Here is a 10,670-nt window from a genome sequence, read left to right on the forward strand (position 1 = left end):
GTTGAGCTTCAAGATGTCCGCCATCAGAAACGGGCGCTGGAACACCTCTGGAAAAGACACTCTACCATCGCAAACAAAATCAACTTCACTACAGCTGCCACTAATTACAAAACCTCACTCATAACTACCAAAGCCAACCTTTAAACCACTAGAATCACTGTATCCCACTCTAACTCCAAAGAGCTCTTCAAAATCGTCAGAGAATTGGAAAGTCCGATCCAACCCTCATCCCTGATCCCGAAAGACACAAACTGGCACACAACCAATCAAACAACCCTCTCTAACATAACTCGCAAGCTAAGAGAAAAAAAGAGTGCCAAAAAGTCCCTCCTTGCTACAAAAACACCCACTCCCCAAAATCCAACTCAATAACATCGCAGCTCAGGCAGTCTAGCCCTGCTGCTCCTCCTCGATTTATCCACCGCCTTCCACCTCGTCGACCACGACATCCTATGCCAGCAGCTCCTCACCAAAGCCCACTTGTCCCCTGAAGCCATCTCTTGCAAAACATCCTTCTTAAGTGGCTGCACTTCTAATATCTGCTAAGGAGAAGCCTCTGCAGACCCTGCACCTGTGCTCTAGGCACCTATATCTTTTCCACCCTCTACAACATCCACACAAAGCTTCTATTTGACCATCTAGACAACCTTGGCATCTCTTACACTAACTTCGCTGCCAACACCCAGACCCTGCTACCCCGCTCAGGCGTCTACTCGACTGATTCCTCTATTATAAAGTAGACCTCCAGCATCATTCAAAGCTGGATGGCTATGCATCACCATTGCCTTAACGAAGACAAAATGAAGCTCCTCATTGTGGGCCCACCCAATCTTGAGTATGCTCGTCCTTTTTCCATAGACTTGATTAAAACTCAGCAGTTAAGGGGTTAAGGAACCTGGACCCCGTCTTCTCTGCTTTCACCAAGGATGGCAACACCATACCCATTTAGAAACAAATCAAAACACTTGGGGGTATACCTGCACGCTAACCATAATATGACCAAACACGTCAACGCCCTAGCGTCATCAGCCGCATACACTACCAAACTCATCAGCCTCAGAAGACAATTCCTCACCCCAAACAATTGCCTTACACTTGCGAGAGCCATTATAGGCAGCAAACTGGACTTCTGCAATGTGCTGCTGACAGGCACATTAGCTAGTAACATGACTAAACTACAATTACTCCCGAACAATGCCCTCCGAGCAGCCTGGGGCATATGGCGAACAGACCACATCATGCAAGCAAGACACAAATCACACAGGCTCCCCATCAAAGCCTGCATCAAATTCAAAACGCTATTGCTAGCACATTGATGAATCCATGCTAAAGACCCCTCTTACCTTAACCACTGCTTAGCAAGAAAACCCACCACTCACCCACTGCGCCCCTCCTGTATCGTCCAGATGGGCATCCCAGATTCATAAGCAAGCGAGCTGGAGGATCCAGCTTCACGTTCATCACCCCCACCCTCTGGAACTCTCTTCCACTGAACATCAAAGAGGGGCCTCCCTACCTTTCATTTAGAAAACTCCTCAAAACCTGGCTGTTTAACAAATATGACTACTCATAAAACAGGCCTGACTCTCAATTTTCTCTATGCTGCTGTATTCGATTACCTGAAGAAGGTGTCGAGCTGTCCCTATCGTGTTCACAAGCCCTGTTACCCTTGGGTGTGGGCGCTACATAAATGCTATAAATAAATAAATCAATATGGCATCGCAGAAGGTGGCGTACAACAAGGCACATATCCGGACCATGGTGCGCTTAAGGGAAGATTCAGTTTCCTCTACCCAACAAGCAAGTGGTACTGTCTCTGCAACGCTGTGCAGCGGTATGCCCCCACCCCTCCAGGGGAGCACAACGCACCCCCGGACTCAGAGGATGATGAGGATGCAGGGGGCCGCAGGCCACTTCAGGGTGGACAGGATGATGGAAGGGGGAGGATGCTTCAATCGTTAGGAACTCAATGATAACTATTCTAAACAAATATGTATGCATCTTTCATGGTACACGAGTGCTGGAATTGTGCCATTAAAGATTTAGCGGTGCAACTCCAACCTTGATGTCCTGTCCCAAAGCATGTCATTCATGCAGACAAATACTAGCTCTGTGCCCCCTGGAGGTACAGCAGAGGCGTTGCTAGAGGGGGCTGAAGGGGCTAGCCCCGGATAGAAGCTCAGGGGCTACAACCAAAAAGGCTAGCTCGCCCTGTGTCCTGACATTAGTGCAGCCCCGGATCTTTTCCAGACCTAGCAACACCCCTGTGGTACAGCGACCTATCGAGGAAGTGCCAGTAGCTTATGGCACTGCCCCATATTGCGCCTTGCAGCCACGCAGGATGGTAAAAACGGTCTTGAGTGTGCTTGGCGCTGAGACAGTACAGTGCCGCTGGCGCAGTACTTTTAAATTTAGCGCAGGCTCAGACTGACCCATACGGCAATAGGGCAGTGCCGGAACTGCATTCCAACAGGAAAATGTGGGACCGTGTTTTGGGGTCATAGTGGGCCAGTTTGATGAGTTACTTCACTATGTACTTTTGGCTAGTGCTACTGAACAAATATTCTTTAAAATGCACAATTTGCAACACATTATACCAAAAAAGTCCCCCTGTCACAAAATGAGCACATTGCCATTCAGAGCTGTAGGGCACCTTTTCATTGGCGCTCTATCAAATTTGATGCCCCAATCCGTCATTTCAGCACATCTTCATACTGACCAATCAAAAACATGCTCAGCATAGGAAACATTTGATTTGATTGGAGCAGTATTTAAATCTGCGCTTACGACCCGGAGTGTTTCTAAGCGCTATGGAGGCACCACAATAACCCATGTCCGTAGGATTGCCCTTGTTTGTGCATCGTAAGACATTTTCGTAGAAACCTTCTCCATTCACCCTATCCAAGGACCCAGAATCAATGATATGATATTAGGGGTGTACCGAATAGTGAAATTACTATTCGGCCGAATACCGAATAGTTAGCAAAACTATTCGGCCGAAGCCGAATAGTGAGCCAAATAGTTGGTTTTTTAAAATACATTTTCCAGCAGGCCGAATAGTGAGCCGAATAGTTGGTTTTTTAAAATACATTTTCCAGCACATGAGAAATACTGCTTCACAAGACAGTAAAGAGCATGTGAATGCACGCATCATGGATGCACACATTCAGCTGCCATTTTCAATCCCATTTGAGCATTTGCACAACCAAAAGAGGCCCTGGAAATAATTTTAAAATTGGCCCCATATTACACAAGCCTAACCCTTTTCCTATGGGAAAATGTTGAAATACCACAGAAAAGAGGCCCAGTGTGCCAAGGCCTACCGGGAAATCTCCAGAGTTCCCTACAGGCCAGTCCGCCCCTTTTGACACTGACATTTGTATTCGATCTCTCAAACAGGGCTAGAAGTGCAGCGACTGGGGTCCGTAACTGTACCGTTTTAATTTACTGGGAATAGCGTTTTACAGCAGTGCTTACTTGGGCTGAGGGAGACCCAGTGCATACTTGTGCTTGCTGACTGGCAACCCAATTCTATGTCAAGACCGGAGGCTCACATTATGCTTCTCTTTCTTTATTAACACAGTAATAAAGAAAGAGAAGCATAATGCTCGCCTCCGTGTCTTTAATAGAATTAAGACTTTCTAGTAAGTTATTATGGAAAATCTTTATTACCCCCCATGCATGACACCTGCAGCTGAGGCCGTCCACATTCACACTGTGGTCACGGGTGTAATGCGGAGGTATAATAACAAGCAAAGGCACAAGTGTTTTCTGCTTTGCTGACATTTCGTTGTGTTCATCCTGCGTGCAGTTCCAAATATTAAAAGGTTGTAATTGTTAGCTCATGTTTGTTGACTAAATTGACAGTTTCTTAGCTGCGCTTTGTGTTTTGGGGGAGGTGAGCCATGTCTCCTTTTGGATACCTCCGCAAATGATAGCCCAGTGATGACACCCCAATTATGGCACACCTAAACAAAACAAAACATCCAAGTTAAATGCCATCCACTAGGAGCGCAAGTGTTGAGGGATCAATGGGCACACACTGTCTCTTCTGCTACAGCTCTAATGTGGTGTTTTCACATCACTGCCTGGGCCCCACCAATACATTTATGAAGTTGGCACCCATTGTAAATAAGGCCTCGGTGCAGGGTATTTTTCTTTTCCCCTTTCCTTCTTTAATAGTCATCTGTAAGTCTTGCTGTGTGCCCTAGCAGCGGCTTGTTGGTTATTTCCGCTTCCTCTGGTTCACTGTTGGGCACGCAACATGACTCCTCTCTGAGCCCACACCCACCCGCTTTCGGCGTACCACAACTCCCTCCTTTCTCACGCTGCCTCGCGGTACCCTCTAACACACCAACCCCTGCCCTGCTTGTATCTGGGCCTAAATGACACCTTTCATTCTTACCCTCCTACTGTTTCGAGGCGTGCGCAAACTCAACGCATGATTTGCTGAGGCTTGGTTGTGCTGAGTGTGCAGGCGTATTGCCAGTACTTTGACTTCAACTCCTAGTCTACGCTTGCTCAGTGCCCTTACCTGTCTACGGACGACGAAGCAAAAGGTCCAAAGCTTTTAGGTGCATGCGCAGTCGCGCTGAGGCATCTGTAGCCGGTTAATTGCGAATGTGCGTTTGAGTCCATGAGGTGCGGGGTCGTAAAGACAGTGACGGCACCTGGCGACGGAGCCAGCGCCCAACACAGGTCAGAGGCCATGGCTGGTGTGTTCGACATCGACCTGGTGCAACCCAACGAGGTGGGCTGAGAGGAGGAGGAGGAAGGGTTAAGGAGCGTTTGGAAAAGAGTCTAATCCTGCGGCTCTGCAGAGGTATTGCACCGAAGTTATGTTGGGAAAGGAGCAGGCAAAGCCTGGCATAGAAGCAGGACAGTCCTGAGAAGGGACAAGGGGCTTTTTGGCTTCCAGTGGGGGGCATGTGGCTCTTGTTTGAGGGGGTCAGGACCCGCGATGAGTGGAGCTTAGGCCTTGCAATGTATGCAAAGAAGAACGACCGAAGTACACTATGAGGCGTGTGTGTGAAGTGACATTTTGTTTTATAACTTCGGCTTCGAGTAAGTGTTCCAGGAGCCTTCGGCCGAAGTCGAATAGCTGGTTTTCAGCCGAAATGTGGCCGAATACTTACTCGAAGCTGAAGTTTGGTACACCCCTATATGATATATGATATTTTATTTATAGCACACCTATACACAAGTGTTTCAAGAAGCGACAATTGCACTAGACTCGAGCTACCTAAACCTGCATAGTACTATAGTGAAAATCAGAAATGGCTCCCCTTGACCCCGCTACTTTAGGTTTAGTCTAGTAACCCTGTACAGAGTTTCCTCAATGGGGCAAAAATCACAACCCGGATTCCGTATGGCCTGCTGCAAACCGAACAAGAGCTTTGGGGCTAAGGGCTAAAGGTGGGTGGCGTGAGGGGATGGGCATGACGGAATCCCTCTATACAAGGTCAAAGCGAGGTTGAAAAAGGCACCAAAAAAAGACTGATTTTTGTCCTTAAGTATGAGTAGGATCTGAATTTGTTTGGACACTGTACACATATTATGATATGATATGATTTGATAGGTTATTCAAAACACACTTAATACCCAGAGGTTTCTAAGCATGGACCCGGGGATCTAACCTGTGTTGCTCCGTGTCGTCTTGCTTCCAAGGCAAACACTTTGACAATGAGATATTCTTCCGGAAATAGCGTCTCACCAGCAGCTTTATTACCCGTGGTTACCTGACCTCAGTTCACGATGTCAAAGGGCATTGTAACAGCCCTAGTTCTAGACCCACTTTTTCAGTCTAGAGTAATTCTGTCCTCTGTGATTCTCAAAGCATCGGAAGCAATGCTTAATACAACACTTCAAACAATATGATTGTGTATTCTGAAACCTTTCCTCACCATGCCACAAGAGGCCTTTCCCGCTGTTCTGTATCCTATCGAGGGAGGCACTTGGCCTCATTTCAAGTATGGTGGTAAGTGGTCAAATTGGTGCTAATTCCCGTTACCAGAAACTTTACCACTACACCATATCATGACCTACAGAAAAATGTGCGTTAATTCCCCTGGAGGAATTACTTCTGCCGAATTTCCTCCGGCGGTAATTCCCCCAAGAATTGGCGGAATTAGCATCAGGGCTAATTCCGTCAGCGGAATTACCTCCAAAAAATAAAACCCCATTTCCGGCACATTACAAATCCAAAATCAGTGGAATTACTGCCAACAATCAGCAGTAATTCTGCCGAAAACACATCACAGTTACATCCACAGAATAAGTGGAGGTTTATGCATACAGGTGCAAGAAATCAAGGCACAGGTGCACCTTAACCACTCAGGAGGAGTACAAAACGGCCACACATTTACCCAACACACATCCAACTAACATGCAGCCATATGCAGACGTCGATCATGGGCTCCACAGCCTGCGACTATTCATCCAGCTACAGCAGCACGCAAGACCACGGGAGGGAAGGAGACAGGTAGCACAAAGGCGCAGGAGATGTATGCTGCTGTGGGCACCCATACCATGTGTCCGCCCATCCCCATGGACACTGGCAGACGGCCAATTAGTGACCCTATATCGATTGGACCGTCCCACTATCATGGAACTGCTCACCCGATCTAGGCAGAACTACAGAGTGCCATTGCTATCAGAACTACCCCCCCCACCCCACTGCTGAAGCTTGTTGCAGTCTTACACTACTGTGGCACGAGTAGATTCCAGCACACTGTTGGGGCAATGCATGGGATGGCAAAGCCCACCTTCTCCAAAGTTCTGGACCAAGTCCTGGATGCGCTCATGAGGCATGGCCATCTGCACATCACCCATGCGCAGGTGCGTGCAGCAAAGGCATGTTTCTACAACATTGCCCATTTCCCTACTAGCATAGCAGAATTGGATTGCACACGTGTGGCATTAGTGCCCCCCCAGGCAATGGAGGAGGCATACTCGAACAGGAAACAGTACCATTCCATGAATGTGCAAATGACGTGCGATGCAGACCTCACAATCAGCCACTGCTGTTCCCAGTACTCTGGGCCACACATGGTTCCATGATACTAAGGAACAGCACCCTACCTGCGTACATGGAGAGGCACAGAGGACAGCTTACCTGGCCTGTGGGTACCTGACAATCACAGACACACACCAGGGGTACGTAAGTATTAGCAAAGTGAAACAACTACAAGTCCCAGGATGCAATAACAGAAATGTACAGAACAGGCCTAGAACCCTGAATGACCCACCCCAGTACACAGACCTGAACCATGTGATGACACAGGGCATCCTGCCATGCAAGGTAGCACAACGCAATCAGGGCAATATATGACCCATGCATTACTAATGACACAGCATTGACATATACATCATGACTGCCAACTCCCACAACGTGAATGACTGCAGGTGAACCATGTAGGCCAAGTCCCACCAACCCCGATGCACACAAGATGCACCATGCACAACCACGGAGATATGCACATAGGGGGAAACACATCAGGACCATTAACAACATGTTCCCCGACCCACACACCGCCATGTCTCACACAGTCCATTCACGTTTTGAAGGTGACGCTGGCTATCCGCAGTTACCATGGCTGATGACCCCTGTGAGAAGACCTGTCACACCACAGGAGATAGCCTTCAATGAGGCGCAGAGGAGGACCAGGTCATGCATCGAGTGCATATTTGAATTGTTGAAATCAAGATTCAGGTGCCTTCCCCACACAGGTGGTGCCCTCATGTACAGCCCCGAGAAGGTTGTCATAAATGTAGTCATATCCGCAGTGCTGCACAACTTGTGCATACGAAGGAACATTGAAATGCCTCGAGATGAGGACCGTAAACCCCCAGCTCAGATGAGGAAGACGTTGAAGGTGTAAACAGGGCACCACAGTACATACATGGGCATGTGAGGGAAGGACGGATGGTCCACCATGACCTCATGGACAATTTCTTTGGACTTGGGACACATGCAGCCCATACATGCAATTAATGCACATGTCTCAAATGCATTGAATAAAGACTACCAAGATGATTGTAATGCAACAGTGTTTATTCTTGACAACAAAGAACCCCCAGCCCCATCACCAACTCCCAACCCCCACCCCGGGTCCCATCAACAACTTCCACCCCCTACCCCAAGCACCAACACCAACTCCCACCACCCACACCCAGCCCAAACACCTACTACCATCCCCACCCCAAAGCCAACTCCCGCCCCACCACACCAACTCTCACCCTCTGCCCCACCACCATGTCCCACTATCGCTTCCTCTGATCCCCTTTGTCCTCAGGCAGGGAAGCATGTGATGTGAGGTGCTGCAAATGCCTGGGTGTCTATCTCCCATTGACCCCTCAGTAGGGGTGGTGGACACGGAACTCCCCTGTACACTGCCCCGGAGGTGTTCCATCATGAGATTGATGCCCCTGGCCATGGTATCCTTGGAGGCTGATAGCTGCTCACACAGCTCCCTCACTCTCTGGCTCACAAGGATGTGGATGGCATTACTGTGTACTGTGCTCCTACACAGTCGTTCCATTGCCTGGGACATCCGTCTTGCTGACCCCTGGATGACTCCCTGCATTGCCTGGGAATGCTTTCATTGTTCTTGGGCAATTGCATGCATTTGGTCATGACCCTGCTTGATGTGGTTGAGTCGGTCCCAGATGGCCTGCATTGTGGGGGTCCGTACTGGCTGCCGGGATTGTCCATGACCATGGACAACATCCAGTGATAGAGATTGGGTTGACTCGGCCTGATTTTCAGAAGTCTGAACTTCAGTGAATGACGGGATGACCATGGGGAGGATGTGAGTGTGGTGGCGAGACCCTGCGCAGGGGTGAGGACTCAGGGAGAAATGCTGGACGGGAGAAGGCACATGGCTTGATGCTATTGTAGGTGACAGAACTGGATAACCCAGCCCTTTAAGATGAGTAGCAATTATCCTGGAGATGGACAGGGATGCAGATTTTATTCCTACATCAAAAATAGAGACGACTCAGGAAGTAGGCAAAAGGAAGACTGTTTTAATATCAATTATCTAAAACATGGAGCATAACGAACATCAACGAAATCGCTCAATCCCCCTACTCAATGCATTCTTGTAAAAACTGGGAACTTTATAAAGAAAACTCGTCATCAATGAGGTAAACCTACGCATGTACTAATGTCACCCTACGTGACAAACTACAAACCTATCAGTATGGGTGATTGGCTTGTGAGTGAATATCTTAGTATACGATCCATACTAGTCTAAAAATTGTGACTGTGTGATTGGTTACTTAACATCAGGTGGGGCAACTAAGCCCTCCTTAAAAATGACTACTACGAACGTCACTAAATATACAATGTCCAAATGGTCTGCACAACTATAGGCCCACTAAATATACGGTCCTCTATGATTGGTTAGCACTCTAACCTCTGTCAGTACTTTTCCATCTATGTCTAGCAGCATGCAGGCTGTCCATCCAGGTGCTGGTGAGCTCGTCTTAACTGTTGCTTCCCTACCAATTAATATATCAATCCATCATCACCTCAGTGGTCTAATGTCAATTAGGTATTCGGAGCTCGGCGTTGAGAGTGTTGTTAGCTCTGAGAAAATTAGGGAGTGAGGGCACGCTCTGCACCCGTGCGTAGGTGTGAATACTTCATTGGTCCAACTTCATGCTTCCGCGTGACTGGAGACCATGGAATCGAGCCTTTTGGTCTATTTAATATGAATTTTTAATAAACCTCTGACGTCCTTCTTGTTTTGTTCATGCCATCTGAACAGGAGTGTTTTGTTCTTTCACACGATATTGTATCCAATGTCAGCCTGCTCCAATTTGATAAGACCGTGGCTCCTTGGCTTTGTCCAGCCTCGTCTGCTGAGATTCACTTTGTAATTCAATTTGCTTTTTTAACTGTGACACTCTGGAAATGAGGCTCTCTCAGCCTTCTTGCTAAAGTCCAGCACTGCTATAATGCGTAGTGGAAACATGCACACTTGACTTGTCCATATGCATATATATATATATATATATATATATTGGCGCTTGCTGCAATCTATTCACTATAAAGCCAGCCTGCTTGCGTTTCTTTTGCATCTGTACACGTGTAAAATTACTCAATGTCTTCATCTGTTTCTGTGGCATAAGCTTCTTCACCTTGATCCCAAGATGTCACGTATCCTTGATACATTCTTGATGCCTTATAGAATATCTGCATTCTCTGGGTTCTGCAACTTTTTTCGTGTAAGTCATCTTAGCTCTGTGTAATGTATACTGGCAATGGTTAGTGAAGTTCGTCCTTGCCGTTTATTGGCTCTGCTTCTTCCGGAATTTCATTCAAATGAGCATCATATTTTCTAGTATGCAGGTATGGTTTTCTCAATGGGAACCTTGCCTCCAGGAGTCTTTTTGCTGGTGGTATTTTCACTGGTTCAATTGTTCTGTGTATGTCACATACTCTGGTTTGCAACATACAGGTAACAGGGGCGGATCGGTTGAGGTGAGGGTACTTGGCTCCTTCTCTACATGACTGTGTGCACATCTCCTGTGGCATCCATGGGCTGTTGGCCTTGCAGGATGTCATCCGCACTCAGGCACTTGTGTGCATCTGCAGAATCCTCAGCTGTGGTGGTTACCCCTGTTGCAGGTGGAGCTGCATGCACTTTTGTGGCCTGTTGAGA

Source organism: Ambystoma mexicanum, chromosome 12, assembly GCF_040938575.1.
Source record: "Ambystoma mexicanum isolate Mex_15411 chromosome 12, UKY_AmexF1_1, whole genome shotgun sequence".
Lineage (NCBI taxonomy): Eukaryota > Metazoa > Chordata > Amphibia > Caudata > Ambystomatidae > Ambystoma > Ambystoma mexicanum.